Source organism: Cupressus sempervirens, chromosome 5 (genome assembly GCF_028749045.1).
Source record: "Cupressus sempervirens isolate cs-2001-9-10 chromosome 5, ASM2874904v1, whole genome shotgun sequence".
Classification (NCBI taxonomy): domain Eukaryota; kingdom Viridiplantae; phylum Streptophyta; class Pinopsida; order Cupressales; family Cupressaceae; genus Cupressus; species Cupressus sempervirens.
This window is the reverse complement of record NC_143122.1, coordinates 1000686389-1000709803: the sequence shown is the minus strand read 5'-3', so window position 1 is coordinate 1000709803 and position 23415 is coordinate 1000686389.

Below are 23415 nucleotides of genomic sequence, written 5' to 3'. Positions count from 1 at the left end.
TAAATTTCCATAGTCAAGATAGGGTTACTAAACTATAGGCACTTAGTGGATGCATACATGTGGAAAAAGAGGAACTACCAAATCAATTAAACATTGTGAAGGAGTTGGCTCGAGAGCATTCTAAGTGGCTCTTAAGATATACCAATATCCACGTGCCGAGGCATGAAGAACTCATCCTAATCATAGTTGCTGCCAAGGCCTACATAGAAAAAGCAGAAAAGGGAAAGAAGTCAAAGTGATTCACATTCTGTCTTTTCTTTATTTTCTTTTGTAATTTTTGAAACATGGAAAATTGGCACCGTACCATTTGTCAATCTTGAGAAGATGAACTGATTGAACTTCCATTGTAATGGTCATCTCAAAATTGTATATTTATGAGATTGAAAGATTAATGAATGGTTGGAAATTTTTTGGTGTGAAGTACTTTTTGTTGTAGAGACAATTGAATGGTATTTTATGTCAATTATTTTCTATTCCAGTTGTTTTTAGATTTAGTCTTATGTTTTCTCTTTTGTTTGAGTCAAAATGAGGAAAGAACAGAATTTCACTTCCCCTATTTTGAAGCAATGAATGAATGTGATAGGTGTTATTATTATTCATTCAAAGAGAAATCATTTCAGCATTTTTGGTTTATTGATCATAGTTTAGATTCAAACTAATTTAGTTTAGCATTAGCTATGATTTGGTTAAGCTTTATGAATTCATAAGATGTGTGAATGCATAAACTTTTTTTGATATTAAAAAATTCTTATTCGCCTGAGTTAGATTCTATTCAGGTCTGGCTTGGTTTTACCTCTTCTATTCTTAGGTCAAAAACATGGCCCCAAATCAGTTTAGGAGAAAAAAATAATTCATCGCAAACTTATTTTAGGGAGTTGTACCTACCAATTTAGAGAGAAGCCAATTTATCTACAAGTGGTTTTTCAACTATTTTTAATCAGATATTGTTCCAAGTTGGGCATTCAAGATTTATAATTTAAAAGAACAAATCTATTTACCAACAATAATATAACACTCTTTTTTATTTATCAATTTCCAATGTTGTTTGGGAGATCATTTTGACCTCCTATCTCTTGTGTTCTTTTCATCATGGTTGTCATCTTCTCTAGCGATGCAAAGTGATCTTGTATTCCACAATTGAAGCACTTCAAAGTGATCTTGCCTTTGCTCTTACTAATACCATTTTTTAGCTTCCTCACAAGGGATGCAATTTCTTTATTTAAACCTTCATCTAAACTTTCACTTTGCATTTTCTCCTTGTCATGTCATCTCCCTTTTGGAAGTCCCTTCAACATCAATTCTCATCTCATAGATAGTAAGAATACCATGCAATTTGTCAACAGTAAGAGTATCCAAATCAGACAATTCTTCAACATCAAATACGTTAGCACTAAATTTCATGGAATAAATTGAAGGATCTTTTGAATCATTATTTTATCTTCAACAGTTTCTCCCACACCTTTCAATGCATGGAAAACCTCATCAACTCAAAGAAAGTAAGAAAAAATGTTCTTATCTTCTTTCATGAAAAGACTCTCAAAGATGACTCTATATGTTTGAAACTTGGCCTTCTAGAATTTTACATCCCCATGATAAGCATGAAACAACTTGTCCCATACTTCTTTTGTTGAAGTGCAATGCATAACTTTAACAAATTCCAATTCAATCAGTCCACAAACTAAGGCATTCATAGCCTTAGAATTATTCTCAAAATCATTTTTATCATCAGTGACAGGTGATGCATAACTTAAAAAAATTCAAACTCAATTAGTCCACACACTAATGCATTCATAGCCTTAGCATTATTCTCAAAATCATTGTTATCATCATCGACGAGCAGTTGAGCTGGAATAGTGTAGCCATTGACTAGACTAAGATAAACATCACAACCTAATGACATAATGTATGTCTTCATGCGCATAGACCAAAAGACATAATTAGTTCCATCAAATAGGGGTTCACAGTTTGTAGCAAGAACTTCTAAAGCACTCATGGTGACAAGGGAAAGACCTACTCTTAGGCTTTTAAGCTTTTGAATGAGAAACTCAGGTCTGATGCTAACTAAAAAGCACAAAAATACTAAGAGTAGGGGATGAATTAGTCTTTTGAAACTTTAAACCAAAACACAAAACAGGTTGCATGATTTGTAACAAAAACTTCTAAAGTAGTCTTGGTGACATGGGAAAGATCTACTCTTAGGATTTTAAGCTTTTGAACAAGAGACTCAGCTCTAATGCTAATTAAAAAGCACAAAAATACTAAGAGGTGTATGCACCCTAAAATGGTCACCTAGACTATGGGCCCCAATTTGCCAATTTATCAATGCATCGCAATATTTTATTGAATCAATTCAAATCATTTTCCTTGATCAAATTGTAATTAATTTAATTATTTCAATATTTTCTAAGGTTTTATTATTTTATCAATAATCTTATTTAAGTAAAAAAAATCCTTTTAAATATCTTATTTAATTAAAAGAAATCTATCTTTTAATTAAATAGTTTTATCTTATTTAATTAAAATATTTATTTTTATTAAATAATCTTATCTTATTTAATTAAAAGAAAACATCCTTTTAAATAAATAAAATAATCTTATTTAATTAAAAGAAAAACTCTCTTTTAATGAAATAGTTTTATTTTATTTAATTAAAATCTTCCTTCTAAAAAGGCAAGAGCCTATAACATAATGGTAAATCATGAGCCTCTTATGTGGGAGCTCTTGTGTTCAAATTTACTCAAAATTAAGAAATAATAATCATAATGAATCTTGGCTTTGGCCTCTTACCAATCAAAAAAAATCGCTCCCTTCTAATTAAATAATCTTATCTTATTTAATTAAAATCTCCCTTCTAAAAAGGCAAGAGCCTATAACATAATGGTAAATTGTGAGCCTCTTATGTGGGAGCTCTTGTGTTCAAATCTACTCAAAATTAAGAAATAATAATAATTAACAATAATACATAATAATCATAATGAATCTTAGCTTTGGCCTCTTACTAATCAAAAAAAAAAATCTCCCTTCTAATTAAATAATCTTATCTTATTTAATTTAAAAAAATCCCTCTTTTAATTTAATAAATAGATCCCCACTTAAAGCTCTCTTTTTTATGAAAAAATGAAATAAATCAAATAAAGATATTTTTTTTGCACATATCTCTAAGTGGTGAGCTTTTTCCTCTTGTCTTTTTAGGAATTTATCCCACATTGCTCTTCTGAGAAGTCTCCCACCTCTACAATTTCTTTTATAAGAAGCCCTCTCCTTCTCATTTGAATAGATGTTAGTTACTATAGTATTGTTGTGTTGCAAGTTTGGGGGGTGATTTTGGAGAAGGATTTTGAGCCTTAGAGTTTAGACATTGGAGCTTCATTGCAAATCCTCTCTTCTTGTCTTCTTCTCTCATGCATCCATGGCTTCCATCATCATGCTTCATCTTTGCATTTTCATATTAGCTTAGAGTCATATTTGATTTCATAGATTAATATTGCATTTTTATTATTTAGATTAGCTTGTATCTTTCCATGCATATTTTGATCTTTCAATCTCTCATTTTATGGTGTACTTGCATGGGCACAAACTAGGTCAAACTGAGAGTCTCCATTACAAACCCTTTCACTCCATGAATAGAGAGCTATGAGTTACCATTTGAGATCTTATTCTTGAGAAATCTTGGATATAATGACTCATAGAAGTGTGTCAACATTTTAGCACACATTTTTGGCACCTTTCATGAGACTAAGAGGCCTGCAATCACAAATTTTAAAGTATTTTGCATATGACAAAATTTAGCAAGATAAATCCACTCAAGTATTTACTAGGTAAGATTGTCCTCATAGGTAGACTTGCTAAATGGATGATGATCCTTTCAAAGTTTGACATCAAGTACATTGAAGTGATCAAAGGACAAGAAATAATAGATCAATTGGCTGATTTCCCAATAAAAGATAATGTACTTATTCAAGTTGATTTCCTAGATGAGCACCTCATGTATATGACTGAAAGAACATGGAAGATGTTCTTTGATGGATCCTTTATGCTAAATGGTTTAGGAGTTGGTGTGTTGTTTGTTTCTCCTCATGGGTACATGATTCCTAAATCTTACAAGTTATCATTCGCATGAACAAACAACATTGCTCAATATGAAGCTTTAATAAACAGACTTAAGATGACCATAGAATGGAGAATCACAAAGTTACACATCTACAGTGATTCACAGTCGATAATCAATCAAGTCAATGATGAATATTTAACAAAAAATGAGAAACTGGTACCTTACAAGAAAATGGTTGATTCCTTGAGATGATATTTTCTAGTTGTTATGTTTCAACAAATCCCTAGAGCAAAAAAAAAAGCAGTTGATGCCATGGTTACACTTGCTTCACTTCTTCAGTTAGAACAACATGAATCCAGATTTGAATTCCTAATAGAAGAGCTACATCACCCTATCTATGATTCCCAAGAAAGTTGTGTTATTTACACCCTTGTTGGTCATGATTCATCCCATTATGGTGTCATTTATTCATACCTTTGTGATGGTATTATACCCAAAACCTTTAACTAATCTGAACATAGAAACCTTATTTGAGATGCCCCTCGTCATTCCCTTATCTCTAGTGATTTATATAGGAGGGATCTAGATGGAACACTTCTTAGATGCTTAGAAAAAGAAGAATCTAATCAAGCGTTAGTTGACATCCATGAGTGCATCTGTGGGGAACATTCCAATGGTCTTTCCATGGCCCAGAGGTTTCTTAGGGAAGGATACTATTGGCCCACGATGTAGATTGATGTAGTATCTTTTGCAAAGTCATGTGAAAAGTGTCAAAAACATGGTAACCTAATACATGCTCCAGGTAGGGAGATCATTTTGTAATGCCCCGCCAAGGGATCCAAAGAATTAATCTAAAATTTCACTAAGTTTGCCAAACAATTTTTTTTTTTAAACATGAAAGATAAACCATCCACATGATAGTGGAAGCAACAGCAATAATTCAAGTGAAAGTAAACATGACATACATAACAGGTTACATTCTTTAAGGATCCCTTAACGTTGAATCACATCTAGTCATAACTAATTATGTTCCATCTAATACTACATCCACATAATGAAAAGTCCTAAGTTCTTAAACAATATACAAGTGTCCTTTTAGTAATTACATTATAGTTTATCTCAATCATCCACTGTACATTTCATAGGGTATAAAAAGATTGAAACAATAAACATCCATGTAAATAAAGTACATCATCATCCAATATTAATCTATGATGCACTTAAAGTAAATGAAACCACATGTCATACATGATACATCATCATAAAACATCCATCATAAAGGACAACCATATATCACAAACATAAATAACTAAGTGCACGGTTCCTCCCAATTGTAAATAGCATCATTAGACCATCATGGATCCTAGCCATCTCTCTGTGCGCAACATTCCAAATCACCGAAGAGATCATCAGTATTAACATAGTAGGAATGTCACACCTAAACATACTACATCATATGTAGAAAGTAATCTAACATGCAAAGTAAAGCATAAGATAACATCATCTAACATATGAAACTCACCAATGAAAGGATACATGTCCACCATCATAATCCATGAAGATAGATGCCAACAAAGAATGCATCAGTCACGGTGTCTCAGACGGATCTCAAATGATAAGAGTGGAAAAACACTACCACCCGACCGTGTGGAATGTAAGTGGTCCACTCCCACCGTGCTGAGGAGATAATCTCAAATCCCAAAAAGGCTATCAAAATTACATAGCACAAAAATACTCTCTAAGTCCAGGAATCCTAAAAGTATACTAACTCAAAGGTTCCAATCACAAAACTGACATCTACTTCCCAAAGGCACATAATGACATGTAGGAAACCTACTTTACAAGCGGGAAAGTGTCATCACATATATCATGTAGAAGTTATCTTGGCAGTTAGCTAAACTCCATGGGTCCCTACTGATCCTCATGCGGCCACTAGTATCCTCTCATATTGGCGAGGCATACTATGGAATGCAAGGTCGCAACCAAGCATTCTCTATACTCCCATCCTAGTCTGTACAAGCACTCAAGGCATGGACGAGAACCAAAACAATTATCTTTTTAGGTTCATTTAATCCACATTTAGTGTGTAAATGTTATCACTTATTAAAAAAACTTACAATGAGTTACCCTGGCAGCCACTTAGGGCCCCGACCCCCATTGCAAGCCACTTCTCAACACTACAAGTAGATAACCTACCCTAAGCTCATGGAATCATATAATCACCCCAGTCCTATACAAGCGATTGGAAAGAAATACCAAAAGATAATCCACAATAAGAATCATCAAATATCCACAATAAAAGCATCAAATCTCCATGAGCATCTGAAAAGCATCCATAGAAAATCATGACCAAAATAGTTCTCTATTGGCAACTGAAGGCATCAATGACAATCAAAAGCATCCACTAGTTCTCAATAACCAAAATATATCTCAAAATCATACTGATCGAAGACTCCAAAATGGTTGAGTCAAAACATGTCACAACTGTTAGAATCTGATAAGATTAATAACCCAGAAAACTAGTGCAAAGAGTAAATATCTAAACTATGAATGCAAATGATACAAAATCAAAATAGCATCATAGAGTTAGTCTCCAAGAGAGTAATGCAAATGCTGGAAGTGAAATAGCATTAAGAGGATGCAAAAACAAGAGATCCAAATACAAGCCAGGTAGCATGCTTATATAGGCTAGGAAGAGGGAGGAGGTGGCAACACCAACCAATGAGGAGCAACCATCTATCAGACTAAAGATAGCAAACTATCTTCCCAAGAATAGCTAATGGATGCTCACATGTAGGAAGGTGACACCTCACAACCATTCACCTAATAAGACATGCTTTATTAACCTAAGCGAGATTATTAGAAGTGTAGGAAAAACCTAGCAAAATAGGAAAAATAAAAAACTACACTAAAACCCCCCCATAAGCGAAGCTTAGGTGGATGCTAACCTAGCAAAGCTATGAAAGCAAGAAAATGGGTCTCGGCAACAAGGCCTGATCAAGTACCCAATACAAGAAAAACAACTAGATGAAGGAAACTAAGCCTCCAATCTAGGAAATGTCCCAAAGAGAGGAACAAAAAAGACCATGAAGCATCTCCGAAGCATGAAGCTACAAACACTGTCAGAAGAAACTATTGGAACCCCCATTGAAATAGTGCATGACCAGGTAGAGAAGACAAAGTTTGAAGAGCTGATCAATCGAAGAGGTGACCTCCAAAGGTAGGAATGAATGAGTGTCTATATAGTAGATGAACCATCTCACCAAAATGCATAGGTGCCTAGGCACTGCATCTGCCTAGTACATAGAAAAAAAATTGAATACGTAGATCACTCAATCGAACCAAAGAAGCAATAGAGACAACAGGTGAACCCCCCCATAATACTGAACAGGGAGAGGGGTGATAGGAACACTGAAATGCAATGCCAAAAACATCTACAAGAAGAAGAATCAGGAACACCAATAGTGCAATAGAAGTACAAGCATAGGATAAAGGGCAGTGTCACCAACACACTGCATGGGCTAATGTCGTGGAAGAAAAATTCACTTGACAAAGGTGGATGAGCACAAAATGGAAAAACATCATGACCCCCCATGGCACTTTATAACTGAGTGCGAGGACAAAAAAACACAAGGTGTACAAGATCCCAGATATGCAAAAGTAGGCACTTTATCTCAGTACATTTATAGAAAAAGGAATGCAACAGAATAGAAGCACACAATGCTCAGAAGTCAGAAAGAAGAGCGAGCCAAAAGAACAAAAGAAGAGATTCCAAGACCTGCAGAATCCAAGTAATTCGCCAAAGTGCAAAAGTGCAAAACTCAAAGGAGAAAGAACCTGGAGCAAAATCTAGATAAAAGACCTCTGCAACTGAATAACTCATAGAATCAGCTTTCCAATGATATCTGGCAAGCTTAGAAAAGAGTCTGAATGAGCAAGATATGGCTCCCGGAAGGCAAAATAAAACATCTGGCTTTGACTACCAAAATAGGCAACTAGACTGTAGCAAAAATCAAAGAAACCTATACCATCATCTCTGTCTTAGAACCAACTTTTCAACGCATTTTTTGGATCGAAAAAATACATTCGTATGCTCAAGTTACGGAAGAAAAATTGATAGGGCCTCCTCATGAAGAGCATATGCTAAAAGTGAAACTTGGGCACAATAATCAAAGAAATAAATAGCACCACTGTGATCTACTCAAAAAATCATGCACTTTCAAAAAAGGAATCGCCTCGATATGAGGTCGTATGAGAAAGTTATGATCCTTCGAAGTTTCCAAAATGAGAACCGTGCACAGTCACAGCTAAGAATCTACAATTTCTAAAGAATTCATGCATGAAAATCAAAAAAAAAAACTCCACTACTGGATAGAGCACAAAAAAATAGCCAAGTTCATAACAAGAATCATCAAAATCGGAGTCCGTATGAGCAAGAATGAGACATTTGAAAACTATGTTCAAATCTGTGACTGCCAATGGAGAGGGGTATGGCTGTAGCTTTGCATGCTCGATTCTGCAAAATATATAGCTTGCATGCAAAATCTAAAAGATACCCAGATGGTTTTTCGAGGCTGCAAACAAAACTCAAAAAGCATTTTTCTTGCTGATGTACAAAAGATGTTGCTGTAGTGTAAATCAACCGCCTTTAACAGTAAAAAATGGCTCCAAAATAAAAAAATGACCCCAGCAACCATAATATGACGTGGAAATGCTGGATCAGCTTCCTAAGTCCATCAATGGCATGCTGGAACCTGTAAAACTGATTGAAAACTCCAAATATGCAAGTTGGTTGTCAAATTTGAGATTGAAACCCCAGAGAAAAATCGTTTTTTGTCAAAAAAAAATTGATTCTTAGGATCATCCAAAGATGCAAGAGAAGAGCATACTTCATTTTTCAAAACACTACAATAAAAATTATTTGCCCCCCCCCCCCCCCCCCGAATCTCTCAAATAAGGAAACTAAAATCTACTCTTGCACATAGAAAAGCTCTGATACCATGTTAGAATCTGATAAGATTAATAACCCAGAAAACAAGTGCAAAGAGTAAATATCTAAACTATGAATGCAAATGATACAAAATCAAAATAGCATCATAGAGTTAGTCTCCAAGAGAGTAATGCAAATGCTGGAAGTGAAATAGCATTAAGAGGATGCAAAAACAAGAGATCCAAATACAAGCCAGGTAGCATGCTTATATAGGCTAGGAAGAGGGAGGAGGTGACAACACCAACCAATGAGGAGCAACCATCTATGAGACTAAAGATAGCAAAGTATCTTCCCAAAATAGCTAATGGATGCTCACATGTAGGAAGGTGACACCTCACAACCATTCACCTAATAAGACATGCTTTATTAACTTAAGCGAGATTATTAAAAGTGTAGAAAAAACCTAGCAAAATAGCAAAAATAAAAAACTACACTAACAACAACATGACATCATCAAGAAATAAATCAACATTTTAGTTCCATCATGGCAACTGGAAAATAATCCAAGGATAACTAATCGATGACTCAAAAATGATTAGGTTAAGTGTCTCATACAAATTCCATCTCAGCTCCACTCATGAGAAAATACAAACATCTCATAGAGCATACCATCACATAACCATGGTTGGGTTTAGAAAGATTGAGACCAAATAACATCAACATGCCATCACATCTCATAACCCTAGAGCCTCTGGTAACAACCTAAGACTAGTCAACACTAGTCAACCCAAAAACCCAAAACAAGAAGCATAGAGAAAACACAATGCAAACACATGTTTTGGTTTACTAAAATCACATAGTTAAATTGAGTGTGAAGGTTTCAGTTTATGTTTGCAATTATACTTCAAGTGTATAAGTTTAATTATTTGACCTACAAGTCAACCCGTTTGTTCCCGATAGCATTATCCTTCCATTAATTAAAATAATATTCTAAGAATAACTTAAGGATAAATATCTGCTCATTAAACTAATCATCATTGACCTTTAATTAAATTGTTCTCTTTATTTAACTAAGATCCATATTCTAATTGAGATAACTCTTCTTTAATGTTACTTCAACTTTTTCAAACAAAACCCAAGGATCATATTCTTTTAAATTATAAGAAAGCCAGTTACTAGTCTTTGAATAAGAAGATTATAACTTTATTCAATCAATTAACATAGGTACACAATCCATGATCTTTTTAACATTCTAATACTTAATTAAAACTTAATTAAATATCACTAAAACTTAAGTCTCTAAATTACCATTAAAATATCTAGGGTCATTATTCAAGTCATGAGAACAAGACTTATCAACTTCAATGTAGATACTTTACAATTACCCAACATCAATATTATCAATAATTATTTCAATTAAACCACATTGCATAACTTATTTATTAATTGAATCTAATTAATTTACAATTAATTAAATTAACTAATATTTTACAAGACTATATTATCAACTCAAAGTATATCTCTCAATAATAATTAACCATAGTTCCATAACCTGTATATTTTGATGCATTAATATTCCCAATGATATAAGGATAACTACCTCTCAATATCATTATCTATTAATTAGTTTAACCCTTCGTCTCATATCTCCTGAGATTGTCTAAACCAATTAAAATTATGACTTATTGCTATACTTCAATTATTAACTAATTTTAATTTGAATTTAATTGAATTAATTAATAGTTATACTAGCTATACTTATCATTCATTAATAATTGCTAACCTTAACAATTATTAATAAATAATAAACTCATTAATAATTTCACTGCTTAATTATAATGATCAATATTTGAATCAAATTCATGATTTCTACAAATTCTAAAACTAAAAAAAAATTCATCAACAAATTTTATATAATTATTATTATTATCAAATTATATAATAATTATTAATATATAATACTTAATGTACAAATTAATTATTATTAACAACAATTATATAATAATATATAATTATTATTATTATCAAATTATATAATTATTATTATTATACATTATTAATATTTAATACTCATTTTTTTAAAAATATATATTAATACTGACTCGCGCAATACCTACGATACACTTGCAGGCTGCGTTCATAGTATCGTCCCTTATATGGGAGGCCTGCGGTGGTACTGCCACGGCAGTGGCTGCCGTGCAGTTGTTAATGACTGCCAGTGGGTCCACTGTCATGGACAGTGGCCGCCGGGGGGTGGGATGTGACTGCCAGCCCCTCCCCAATAATATTATATGTACTTTATTTTATTTTTAAATAACATTTTAAATAAACATTTTTATCATATGCAAATTTAGATTTTTATATATATTTTATAACGTTTTTCAAAAAAATGTTTTCCCAAAACAAAACATTGTTTCTCACTACGATGTTTAAATGAGCAGCGTTTAATTTTATATATATGTATATGTATATGTATATGTATATGTATATGTATATGTATATGTATATGTATATGTATATGTATATGTATATGTATATGTATATGTATATGTGTGTGTATATGTATATATATACACATAGATTGTTATCAATTACTACAGCATTTTATAATAACACACACACACGTGTGTGTGTGTGTGTGTGTGTGTGTGTGTGTACATATATATGTATGAAGATATGTATATTTTAAAAAGAGAACATATATATATAACTTTTAAACAAGAAGGGTTTTCTAATTCTTTAAAATAAGAATTTCTCTTTTAAATAATTGTTCTCTAAATATGTCCATTAATCCATCTAATAGATTTTTCCATATGCATCTGAAAATATAATTTGATAGAAAGATTACATCTAATCATTTAAATTTCAACTTAGAATTTCCGTTTTAATTTCAAATCTTATCTACAATATAAATTCGAACCCAAACCCAATTCAAAACTAATTTCTTTCTTAATTGAAACTAGAGTTTTCTATTGTTTTCTTTGCAACCAAATAAAATTAACATACATATCTAGATTCTAAATTCAAGATTGAAAATTCAATCACAGAGAATATTCAGACACATATAACAGACACGATGAAGATAGGAAAAGAAAGAGTGCAAATAGAATAAGCGAATATCTCGAGTGCACCTGGACACTGATGTTAATTTGTCATGCCTCAGAAGTCTATAGAAAATCCCTTCTCCAACATTCCCAATTCCTCAAGTATCCAGGCCAACTGAAATTCCTACGTGACAAGAAGTGCTTGAAGAAGTATAGGAGCATGTAGAAACATATGAGCATGTAGAAGCATATGAGAATGTAGAATCATATGAGCTTCTCAAATGCATGTAAGCTTTGAAGCTTGTCCAAACACACTAGGAGGGCTTCTATTTAAAGGCCTCTAAGATGCATCTAGAATGTCTCTAGAAACAACTAGAAGATAAGCATGACAACTAAGCATGAGTCTACTGCAACCTTCTAGATGAGTCATAAGGTTGTAGACACCATGTGCTCAAATAATATGCTAACTCCTAAGTGTAGACAACTTGTGAATTCTTAGAGTGCAAACTCTTGTGTTGTCTACATGACAACTCTCGAGAATTTGCAAACTCCTATGTGAGCAAACATTAAAATAATGCACATTAATTAATATAATATTTACTTTATTCATTTATTAAATTTTAAATCTCATGCACTTACTTTAATAAATACACTTATTTTATCTTAATATATTTATAATTTAATCACATGAAATCTAGAATCTTTTAATAATTTTAATATATTTTCCACTTTTACATTTATTTTCAAAACTTAATTGATAAAATATTTATTAATTTAAATAAATATTATCACATTCCCAACTTTAAAATTATAACTTTTATCTTCAAATTTAATTATTTTATTTAATTAATTTCCCAATTAATTAAATAAAATAAATATTAAAATATCATATTAATTTTTTATTAAATTAAACCATTAATTCAATCTTTTAATTAAGTTTAATTAATAGAAAATACATCAGACTTATAAAATAAAATACGAAAACTCATCATAGCCAAATGCATACAAAATCAAACCAAGGGTTAATATAATAAATTACGTCATCCGACGCATTCAGAGGGTACTCAACTCAGATACTTGTCCTAATTTCTAATTAGGACAAATGGCTTAAAGGGTTGAGATTTGGACTGTTGGTGTTTGAAAATGTTACCCATTTCCAATTACCCTGATGAGAACAAAACGCATCTAGGGGCAGCTAACTCCCATTATTAACACATCCATTCAGACACCAGGCCAACTATAAGGCTATACTCCTTCTGCACTTCAGGCTCTGCAAAACTTAGGCGGGTAGACCTATAGATTCTTTATATGGTACCAGTTGTCAAAGCATACACTGAATCTATTCAAAGCAGATAAAACCCTTATTTCTCCTAAGAACTCATGAAATAACACAGACCAACGATAGCTAGATGCAGATCTATGAACCTCATAAGCTGAGTGAGGGCATTCTGTTTATAGCTCTTCAACATGAAAGAGAAATTCATTTGATTAAAGATGTTGATTCAACAAAACCTCAAAAATGCAACAGTATAACCAGTGATCCTATAACTGATCAGTGCCTAATCCATTGGGCAATTCCATGAATTGAAAACATACATCTATGACATCAGGACATATTCTGTATACCCAAACATCAGATCTATCTAATCACCTTGTGATTTAGACATCAATGTTCATTCAGATCTCATTCTTACAAAAAATCCTTCTCAAGTAACCAGCAACTTTGTTAAACATATCAAGCATTTACTTGGCCCTTTGGTCCAACAGCAAAATACATCAAACATACAACCTGAAGGGGATGCAAATGGGTATCAAATATTTGTTTCAAAACCACATAAGACTTACAGATTGCTGAGACAGGAGACAAGAACTAGAATAAAACTAGTGAAATTGTTGCTCATATGTATTCATTTCCTTGAAACTATACATTCAGATGCATAAAATTAAAACATGAAACAACCTAATATCTTAGAACTATCTGTATTATCTTTACAACTGCTGTTAACATGAGAGTTCTACTGAAGAAAATGGTGTCACAGTCATGGAGACATGTCAAAATACTGGAACCAATGGTCTCACAGTGCAAAAACTGGAATCCCTAATGGTATCACAGCAATGAACTTCTTCTTCCCAAAAATTGGAACCCCCCAAAAGAAAGAAAGAATAATATAGCAAGGAGATGAATTCTTGGATCTGATCTTTACTTGACAAGTGTCCACTTGAAATTCAATCTTCTGGCAACTGAAAACTTTGTCCTTCCTTCTCCATCTTGATCTGATTTGATTTCATCATTACCTTGTAACTAATTTGCAAAATATCCCCTCCTAAATGATGAAATCCCTGATTTGCTAAATATCTGATTTGCATCAAAATGCTGATAAAATTTATTTTAACCAACTCAGAGATGCCCCCAACTAAAAACTCCTTGTCTTTTACGCATATTCAAGCTATTAACTTGCCAAAAAATCAAATCTGAACTTCCTGGTCTGAAAATGGTTGCAATTTAGGTACCTGATAGAAAACTCCCTGTAGCAAGAACACATTGCTACCTATGCAAAAATTGACTCCGAAATCGAAAAGTTCATCTTCTCCCGATTCTGGCGATATATAACATCGCCTATTTTGCTTATCAGAAACCCACTGAAAATCATTTTTAAAATGACCCCTCTGGTATAAAAAACATGGTCTTCACATTTGATTTTTTAAATTTATTTCAAAAATTTAAAAAATCTAATGTCCAAACTTTATAATAGAAGCTCTTTGAATTTTAAATTTTTGGACGTGGAAAACATTTTTGGAGAAAAAATTTAAAATCATTATTTTATATTTTCCAAAATTTCTCCCTCATCTCTGGGCCCACTAGGTGCCACCTAGACTGCCACGTGGCGGCCCCTGATTGGCCAGCCTATGCCACATCACCTGCTTATGAAGCACGCCCCGTCACATGCCTTGTCATCGCTGAGCGGGTCCCGCCGCCACGTGGCGCAAGCTCGCATTCTCGCATTACTTATCTTCCTACATCTTCATATTGTGGGGATGCGCACACCGTCAGATGTGGCCACATGGCGCAATCTGCTACGATCTAAGTTTCGGGCGCCACATCAGCTCGCGTGCAAGTTTGATTAAAATTTTGTGTTATTCACCTTCAACTGACATCATTCTCACATAGCAGCCTAGTCGGGTCCCATCTAATAGCTTGCGGCCTTTTAAAAGGTTGTGTCTTTTAAGGCACTTTGCTTATGCAATGAGTTATATTTAAAGATTGTGGAAGTCCCCTATGTCTTGAATGTGGGATCAAATGTTTGAAAAAGAAACTATTCTACCTCCGACTGGGCCGCTCCTTTTGACTGCGTGATTCTACCGCACAATCACTGACCATTCTTGAACTTTGCTTCTTTTGCCTTTGGCTTCCATGGCTTTGTTCATAATGCTCAGCATATCATACTGTGGGCTACCTTTTGATGTTCATTGCCTTTTGTACTGTGGATTATTCTCTTATACTCTTTTCTTTTTGCTGTCGACGCCTTTTCTTGTCTGGAGCAGTTTTTGCTTTTGCATGAGCTGATTGTACATCCTTTGACTGTGGGTTCTTTTAAATGCCCATTGTGGCTTGGCTATATTGCGTGGGCCTTTAAATTACTGGCCCTTCTTTGCTTCGTGGGCGACCTTGTTTGAGATGCCTACTCCTCCTTTGAAATGCGCAAAGCTCTTTTTCGTTGAAGCAGTTCCTCCTCTATTTAGTCGTGCCTATGCTCTGTTTCACTAGGCGACCCTCCTCTTTTCATGCGAGGATCTACTCCTTGGCTCAACGTGGGTTGCCCCTTCTAAGCTTGCGCAGCGTGAGAGCTTCCCTTTGAAGGCGTGGACTGCTTTGTTCAAGCCATGGACTGCTTGCACTTTCCCTTTCTTGTTTTGAATCTCTTTCACTAGCTCTAACTCACCCTGAAAACACTTTTAAATAATGTTGCTCTTAGATTTTTTTGTCCCTCCAAGGTTCGAGTGAAGGGTATTTAAAAGCCAAGACATGAACTCCACAGGATCTGACTGCACACCAATGCGAAATCGCTTCTTACTGGCTACCATAACTGCCTGAAGAAATTCATGGGGACTCACCTGTCCCTTGAAATTACGAGCATGCCATATTTTCCTTGTCAATTCTCCAAATCGATGAACAAGAGGGGACTTGCAGTTCTGATAATTTTCAGGAATAAGAAAAAAGTTTCTTAGAGGAGTAATCTGCATTAGTGATTGAATGGTTACATTGACAAAATTAGTTTCCATGATGTTGTTGAGACCTACCATGCCAGGTAAATAATCAGATCCATCAAGTGCCCTAGACCATTGTTTAATAGTATCAAGTTGTTCAACCTAGTCCCTTGAGAACCTTGGGTTCAAGACATGTTGAATATCATCCAGTGAAGGATCATTAACTTCATATCCAAATTGATCATAGAATCATCTCTAAAAACTTAATGCAATTATTTCCACCCCACTGTGAAATCACTGTCAAGAGGCTTGTTGCCTGCCTTTAAAAACTGATTCAAACAACTGACAGAGACCCGAAACTCTAGATATATCATTTCTCTGACATGTTCAGCAGGTCTGCAAGATCTCGTTGCATGACGACATCGGGGTCAAAAGATATCGACCTCTGAAGTTGCCTCCTTAAAATTACCTACAGAGAAACACGTTAGAAGGCAATAAACTGGGTTTGGAATTAACCTTGAAAACTGGGCAAATTAGCACATGGGAAAACGAAAACTGGGACACTCATTCTTTGTCATGAGGACATTACAGATCTATGATTTAAGCTCATGATGAATAACAAGGCGCAAACGACGTTCAGTCAAAGTGGGCTATTCAGAAATTTGCAAGCTGGACATGCTGAAAGAAAGCATTTTTTGCGAATGGAATTGACCTGGAAAAGTGTGCAAATGGATTCGTCATAACTTGCAAATTGGCACACTTAAAGTACTTTTAGTATAGAACAAAGGGAAACCAACCATTCGATCACACCTATCATAGATCAGGAGATATGACATCCCAAACAAGGGTTACAATCAATCTGCAATTACTAACACCAGTTAAAACTTATAAATCGCGTTTGGAATCATGTTTGAAAACTGACCAAACGGATTCGTCATAAGCTAAAACTTAGAACATAACAAGTCTCTGACATTTATAATACAAAGCAAAAGGAATTTTCTCATTTGGGTCAACTGGTCAAAAGTTATTGCACGTCAAATAGGGCTTCCCAGAATTAGGTGCAAAGTGCAAAAGCATGAAAACAGTAACTAACCAACTTTGAGAGGTTTGAAACCTAGTCAAACGAACTCGAAACAACTCAAAACCTGAAACATAGGTTCTTGGGTATGGACACTAGATAATCTCAAAATGGAAAGTCATGATACATTTCTGGGTGCAAGATATTCATTGGCAAACATAGCCTCCTGTCGTTGTTTGACACTGACGTGAAAATGCAAAATTGATACTAGCTCAAAACAGAACTTTGCCAAATGACTTGAAATGACAATTGAACTTCATGGAACGCTTAGGTGGACTGAATGAAAGGTGTTAGAAACATTAAACACCTCACAGGCCTTAAGGGTACAATCGGGTACATTTGCATTAAAAGCATTTATAGGGCTCAAAATTCCCAATGGTGCTCAAAATTTGCCATGCAATTTTTAGCGCCAACATGGACTTAAGAATTTATCTCCCCTCTCTTACCATTGAGATAATGTGATAGGGTACGCTCATCCTAGCAATTCAGGGAAGTCAATACTTGGTACCTGCAACCTGCATAAAAATCATGCATGTACAAGCACAATATATACTAAACTAAACAGGCAATGGCAGGAAGTGGTGCATCATGTAGATCCTAACTAGCAGGTGACTATGACTCCCTTCCTTAACCACATCAGACATGCCATACATAAGAACAAACACGCACACCATACACATGCAAGTATGGGGTAAGTATCCATAAGAAAACACATATGATAATAAATCATCTAACTAATCAATAACTGAAATAATGTAATAATCATCATGCATACATGAAATGTAGAGTCTAAGTAATCTCATCACATATCAACTGAATCCATAGCACATTATCTGATAGTCTCAAAACAATGCTGCTAACCATCAACATAAAACTAGCCCTAAAAGAGTTCGACTAAGATAAAAAAAAAATGTGAACTAGGGGCAGGCACTACATCCACCCCCCTAGAATTAGGCTTACTCTTGGAAGTCTACAAGAATGAAAAACTAAGATACTCAATATGTGGGTCCCATTGAACCCTTTCCCTCCGTAGGGAAATATGATTCCTCTGAGGACACTACAACACATATAGAGCAATATGATTCTGGTTTAATGATAAATCGAAAACCACATTGATCCAACGTTCATTCTTTTAACAACTACTAAAATAGATCCCTTAATACATTCTAAACAAGAGCAACTTAATGCTTGCAAAGGCATACTACCTCAAAGCATAGATAAAAGACACATATTTTGAAAATAGAATAAGTTTCAGTTTTGCCCCCATTTAGGTTTTCAATATAATTTTCAGTTTTGAAAACTAAGTGTTGAAATATGAAAAATATGCAAGTAACAGTTTAGGTTCTGTTTCAGTTCACCTAGTTTCAAGTTTCAGTTTGAAAGAGATACACATGATAGTTCAAAATTTTCATTTTGGTTCAACTAGTTGACACTAATGGAATTCCAATATACTCAGACCTCCCAATGTTGAAACTTGGGCTCTGATACCAAATGTAATGCCCCGCCAAGGGATCCAAAGAATTAATCTAAAATTTCACTAAGTTTGCCAAACAATTTTTTTTTTTAAACATGAAAGATAAACCATCCACATGATATTGGAAGCAATAGAAACAATTCAAATGAAAGTAAACATGACATACATAATAGGTTACATTCTTTAAGGATCCCTTAACGTTGAATCACATCTAGTCATAACTAGTTATGTACCATCTAATACTACATCCACATAATGAAAAGTGCTACATTTTTAAACAATATACAAGTGTCCTTTTAGTAATTACATTATAGTTTAGCTCAATCATCCACTGTACATGTCATATGGTATAAAAAGCTTGAAAGAATAAACATCCATGTAAATAAAGTACATAATTATCCAATATTAATCTATGATGCACTTAAAGTAAATGAAACCACATGTCATACATGATACATCATCATAAAACATCCATCATAAAGGACAACCATTTATTACAAACATAAATAACTAAGTGCATGGTTCCTCCCAACCGTAAATAGCATCATTAGACCATCATGAATCGTAGCAATCCCTCTGTGCGCAACATTTCAAATCATCGAAGAGATCATCGGTATTAGCATAGTAGGAATGTCATAGCTAAACATACTACATCATATGCAGAAAGTAATCTAACATGCAAAGTAAAGCATAAGATAACATCATCTAACATATGAAACTCACCAATGAAAGGATACGTGTCTACCATCATAATCCATGAATATAGATGCCAACAAAGAATGCATCAGTCACGGTGTCTCAGATGGATCTCAAATGATAAGAGTTGAAAAACACTACCACCCGATCGCGTGGAACCTAAGTGGTCCACTCCCACCGTGCTGAGGAGATAATCTCAAATCCCAAATAGGCTATCAAAATGACATAGCACAAAAATACTCTCTAAGTCCAGGAATCTTAAAAGTATACTAACTCAAAGGTTCCAATCACAAAACCAACATCTACTTCCCAGAGGCACACAATGACATGTAGGAAACCTACTCTGCAAGTAGGAAAGTGTCATTGCATATATCATGTAGAAGTTACCCTAGCAGTTAGCTAAACTCACGGGTCCCTACTGATCCTCATGTGGCCACTAGTATCCTCTCATACTGACGAGGCATACTATGGAATGCAAGGTCGCAACCAAGCGTTCTTTCTACTCCTATCCTATTCTGTACAAGCACTCGAGGCATGGGCGAGAACCAAAACAATTATCTTTTTAGGTTCATTTAATCTCCATTTAGTGTGTAGATATTATCACTTATTAACAGAACTTACAATGAGTTACCCTGGCAGCCTCTTAGGGCCCCGGCCCCCATTGCAAGCCACTTCCTAACACTACAAGTAGATAACCTACCCTAAGCTCATGGAATCATATAATCACCCCAGTCCTATACAAGCGACTGGAAAGAAATACCAAAAGATAATCCACTATAAGAATCATCAAATATCCACAATAAAAGCATCAAATCTCCATAAGCATCTGAAAAGCATCCATAGAAAATCATGACCACAACAGTTCTCTATTGGCAACTGAAGGCAACAATGACAATCAAAAGTATCCACTGGTTCTCAATAACTAAAATATATCTCAAAATCATACTAATCAAAGACTCCCAAATGGTTGAGTCAAAACATGTCACAACATGACATCATCAAGAAATAAATCAACATTTCAATTCCATCATGGTGACTAGAAAATAATTCAAGGATAACTGATCGATGACTCAAAAATGATTATGTCAAGTGTCTCATACAAATTCTATCTCAGCTCCACTCACGAGTAAATAAAAACATCTCATAGAGCATACCATCACATAATCATGGTTGGGTTTAGAAACATCAAGACCAAATAACATCAACATGCCATCACATCTCATAACCCCAAAGCCTCTGGTAACAACCTAAGACTGGTCAACACTAGTCAACCCAAAAACCCAAAACAAGAAGCATAGAGAAAACACAATGCAAACAAATGTTTTGGTTTACTAAAATCACATAGTTAAATTGAGTGTGAAAGTTTCAGTTTCTATTTGTAAGTATACTTCAAGTGTATAAGTTTAATCATTTGACCTACAAGTCAACCCGTTTGTTCCCCGATAGCATTATCCTTCCATTAATTAAAATAATATTCTAAGAATAACTTAAGAATAAATATCTACTCATTAAACTAATCATCATTGACCTTTAATTAAATTGTTCTCTTTATTTAACTAAGATCCATATTCTAATTGAGATAACTCTTCTTTAATGTTACTTCAACTTTTTCAAACAAAACCCAATGACCATATTCTTTTAAATTATTAAAAAGTCAGTTACTAGTCTTTGAATAAGAAGATTATAACTTTATTCAATCAATTAACATAGATACACAATCCATGATCTTTTTAACATTCTAAAACTTAATTAAATATCACTAAAACTTAAGTCTCTAAATTACCATTAAAATATCTAGGGTCATTATTCAAGTCATGAGAACAAGACTTATCAACTTCAATGTAGATACTTTACAATTACCCAACATCAATATTATCAATAATTATTTCAATTAAACCACATTGCATAACTTATTTATTAATTGAATCTAATTAATTTACAATTAATTAAATTAACTAATATTTTACAAGACTATATTATCAACTCAAAGAATATCTCTCAATAATAATTAACCATAGTTCCATAACCTATATATTTTGATGCATTAATATTTCCAATGATATAAGGATAACTACCTCTTAATATCATTATGTATTAATTACTTTAACCCTTTGTCTCATATCTCCTGAGATTGTCTAAACCAATTAAAATTATGACTTATTGCTATACTTCAATTATTAACTAATTTCAATTTGAATTTAATTGAATTAATTAATAGTTATACTAGCTATACTTATCATTCATTAATAATTGCTAACCTTAACAATTACTAATAAATAATAAACTCATTAATAATTTCACTACTTAATTATAATGATCAATATTTGAATCAAATTCATCGATTTTTACAAATTTAAAAACTAAAAAAAAATTCATCAACAAATTTTATATAATAATTATTATTATCAAATTATATAATAATTATTAATATATAATACTTAATATACAAATTAAATAATATTAACAAAAAATTATATAATAATATATAATGATAATTATTATCAAATTATATAATAATAATTGTTATACATTATTAATATATAATACTCATTTTTAAAAAAAACATATATTAATATTGACTCGCGTAGTACCTGCGAGTATCCAATACCTGTGATACACTTGCAGGTTGCATTTGCAGTGTCGTCCCTTATATGGGAGGCCTGTCGCAACACTTCCACGGCAGGGGCTACTATGCAGTCGTTAATGACTGCCAGCGGGTCCATTGTCGTGGACAGTGGCTGTCGTGGGGTGGGATGTGACTACCTGCCCCTCCCCAATAATATTATATGTATTATTATTTTTTTTAAATAAACATTTTTATCATATGCAAATTTAGATTTATATATATATTTTTTTTATGACTTTTTCAAAAAAAACATTTTCCTAAAAAAATACATTGTTTCTCACTGCGATATTTAAATGAGCAGCGTTTAATTTTATATATGCATACATGTGTGTGTGTGTGTGTGTGTGTGTGTGTGTGTGTGTGTGTGTGTGTGTGTGTGTGTGTGTGTATTTATATGTATATGTGTGTGTGTGTGTGTGTTTGTGTATACACGTAGATTGTTATCAATTACTATAGCATTTTATAATAACATATATATATATATATATATATATATATATATATATATATATATATATATATATATATAGCTTTTAAACAAGAAGGGTTTTCTAATTCTTTAAAATAAGAATTTCTCCTTTAAATAATTGTTCTCTAAATATGTCCATTAATCCATCTAATAGATTTGTCCATACGCATCTAAAAATATAATTTGATAGAAAGATTACATCTAATCATTTAAATTTCAACTTAGAATTTCTATTTTAATTTCAAATCTTGTCTACAATATAAATTCGAACCCAAACCCGATTCAGAACTAATTTCTTTCTTAATTGGAACTAGGGTTTTCTATTGTTTTCTTTGCAACGAAATAAAATTAACATACATATCTAGATTCTAAATTCAAGATTGGAAATTCAATCATAGAGAATATTCAGACACATATAACAAACACAATAAAGACAGGAAGAGAAAGAGTGCAAATAGAATAAGCGAATATCCTGAGTGCACCTAGACATTGATGCTAATTTTCCATGCCTCAGAAGTCCATGAAAAATCTCTTCCTTCTCCAACATTCACAATTCCTCCAAGATCCAAGCCAACTGAAATTCTCACGTGACAAGAAGTGCTTGAAGAAGCATAGGAGCATGTAGAAACATATGAGCATGTAGAAGCATATGAGCATGTAGAAGCATATGAGCTTCTCAAATGCATGTAAGCTTTGAAGCTTGTCCAAACACACTAGGAGGGCCTCTATTTAAAGGCCTCTAAGATGCATCTAGAATGTCTCTAGAAACAACTAGAAGATAAGCATGACAACTAAGCATGAGTCTACTCCAACCTTCTAGATGAGTCACAAGGTTGTAAAC